Here is a 3352-nt window from a genome sequence, read left to right on the forward strand (position 1 = left end):
TAAAACAAATACTAACACCTTAGCACTATGCACTTTCTAGATTCTTTTGTCTTTCTAAATATACAACACATATTGAATTAGTTTACAGTGTTTATATTTTGAAAAATAAAAACGCTATCTTTTTTCCTGAGAAGAACACTTAAAAACCTCAGATCTGGGCTGGGCATTTTATAAGATAGACTCATTACTACCCTTGATCAGTGACTGCAGTGTACATCCTGTTTTTCCATTCCTGCAGGAAGCTGTCTGTTGCATCCTTTTGCCCCAATGTGTGGAACAAAAGCCTTGTTTCTTTCATTTATCAAACTTCAGATTAATTCTGTATATAATACAAGAAGGAACCCATGTAGCTTCAGTTGATCCAGGTTCTATTTTAGCTTATCATTTTCTGGGTAATTTCTTAAGCTTGATGTCATATTTGTGGGAGACTATTATATTAATGGGGAAGGGACAGTGTCCATTTATATGAAAGATGAGAAAACTGGTTGGTAATGGAAAGGAAGTGGTTCACTGGGTGCATATCTTGATGCATATCTTAGACACAAAGAGTTGGTGTCTAAGAAGTCTACCTTTCCTTGTCATCTTTCCTTCTCGATGTGAAGCAGATTTGTACTTACTTTGACAATGAAACTTGATCATTTTGACTCCAAATGCTAGACCATAGAGGCCACAGAATTTTTATCTTATTCAGTAAGAGCTCTCTTATAGATCTCTAAGTTGCCATACTGTGATGCTGACATCTCACACTCAGGATCTCTCTGTATGCATGATGCTGGAAGGTTCCAGCTGAACCCAGTCTATAGTTTTAAAAACTACTGAATAGTATTTCCCATGTATCTCTCCTTGTTAAACTTTGGATTTTTCTGGCAGACAGTTAAGCTCCTTATGATGATGTCAACACTTTCAAGGCTTTTTATAAATTTTATGTGGACAAGCATAAATTAGCTTTTTCCCTAGTCAAAATTTAGCCTTATATAAAATTACTTGTTTCTTGACTCTACAAAATGTCCTCATAAAATATACCACTTTTTGGTTATTCCAACTTTGAAATTCTACTCTTACATAAATCTGTTTGTTTTGTCATCTTAAAAATAGTTGCTCAGATTATCAGATATGGCAAGTAAGATTGATCAAACAATATAAATACTAACTATGCCTTTCAATGAGATAATTGAAATTAGTAGTACAATTATCTTAGCTATTGTGTGTGTGTGTGTGTGTGTGTGTGTGTGTGTGTGTCTCTCTGTGGAGAGAGATATATATATATATATATATATATATATAATTATTTTCTTCTTTCTTTTCTCCTTTCCCCCTCCCACTTTTTCTTTCCTTTTAGGCAGTCTTTTCCCTCTTGAAATTTTTTACAATTCCTTTATAATTCCTTACTTACCCATATAAATGTTAATTTTGGAACATTTAAACAAATTTAAGAAGCTAATTTACCACCTAACTTCTAAGCCTAGCTAATATTGGTGGACTTAGCATCTCCTCTTATCTCTCTGTCAAGTTAGCAAGTCATCTTGGCTCATTCACAGTCTATTTTTATATATTGAGTTATCTTAATAACGATCACCACCAGAGTCTCAGGGATGTGCATAAAGGAGAAATAGTCCTCAAACATATTAGATGATAATCATTGTAATACTTAAATGTAAAATTATTCTAATATACATTTTCTGTGTGAAATAAAATGTCAGTGAAAAAATTGAAATGAAATATATTTATATAGCATCATTAGGCATTTTACATTTTTATAAATATATTTACATAAAACCTAAGTCTAAAGTTTAAGTGTTTATGCTATATTTAATGGACAATTTAAAATGTAGAATACAGAGAACTTTTCGGTGTGTTACAAGCTCAAAGAAGGAACAGAACTTGTTAAAAAAAATTCCTCATTTCGAAAAACAAGAGTGAAAGTAGGAAAATGTTTAAAGTTTTAATTTAGTCAGTAGACAATTTAAAATTACTGCCCCCAATGCCTCTTCTTTCTCTTATAATATGGTAGCATTTTCCATCAATACATATTTGTGCTTTTCATTTTGACCTGTACTTTTCCCCCATGAGTTCAAAACTGATTGCACTGGCTCAAGTAGGGGTGAAAATTCTAACCAAAGTAGAGTCAAGTACAAAAAAAAAATAGAGTTTCAGTGTAGGGATTATAAACATGTATTTATGCTTAGTTTGCCATAAAATAATCAGTAAGCATTTATGCCTACAAAAGACAGATGAATTATTTATTAAAATTAATGCACTACTCTTGTCTTGGACTTTTTGCTACCATCTTCTTTTAATAAGTTTGATTTTTTTTTTTATTTTTGCTGCCTTATCTGTTATACTTCTATTTATAATTCCTTATTGATTTCTTAAATAGCACTCCTGTGGCTCTCAGAGGAAAGTCTAGGATTATCAAAGAAACTCTGGGGAAATTGACCCTTTAAGAAGTGAAATAGCCAAAAGCAATCTTCTATGAATACTTGCGATGGAACTGTATGTCCTTAACTCTGGACGACTTCCCATAGCGAATTTCGTGTGTCCTAATTTGGTGAATTTAGGAAACGCAGGTGCTCTATCCGGTCATGAAAGAACTACAGCAGCTGGACGGCATCTATTACCACGAAATGCACACAGACTATGATGAAAGGCAATTAGGCAGTTTACTGACAATCTACACTTTATTTTAAACCCCAGTAGCAGTTTTGCTTCTGCATGTATATTGTAAACCTCAAGCTTTAAGTTTGCCTGAACTGACTGATCTCATGTGGTACTAAAGAAATTAAATTGAGCAGCACCGACAAACTTCAAAGCTGACATGAAGTGCCACTGGAGAAAACTACCATTTGCAAATGCTGCTTCTGAAATGTGAATTTTAGCAAAATTGAATATGCAAAGACAAGCAGCGGAAATTTTCCATTATTAGCAACTAGAACGATGTCATTCATTTTTGGATTTCATACCCGGAAGATCTTTCAATGAACTAATAAAATAGTTCTCTGCTTCCAACAGCCAGTCTTTCAAAATACCATTACGCTGTAGCTGATGTTATTGCCACGCTATTATTGTGATGGTCCCCATTGCTAAGTGAGGAACTATTTTTTAACAGGCTTTGTTGATCTGGTAACTTTTCCATATACTCTCCGTAAGTCTCTGCCGTGAACGTTCACCAGGGACATAGTGTTAGCCTGTCCGTCTCGGAGCGTGTGTATCTTAGCAGTGTACACTTTGTCAGCGTCCTCAAAAGGTGAAATGTCCGTAAGAGGACAGTGTGATGCCTACGTGCAAGGGAAGCAGTGGGCACCGCCTGCCACACGCGCTCACGGAAAAGCAAAGAAGACCCCCACAGCAGGTG

This window comes from Octodon degus, unplaced genomic scaffold, assembly GCF_000260255.1.
Source record: "Octodon degus isolate 3935 unplaced genomic scaffold, OctDeg1.0 scaffold00142, whole genome shotgun sequence".
Classification (NCBI taxonomy): Eukaryota; Metazoa; Chordata; class Mammalia; order Rodentia; family Octodontidae; genus Octodon; species Octodon degus.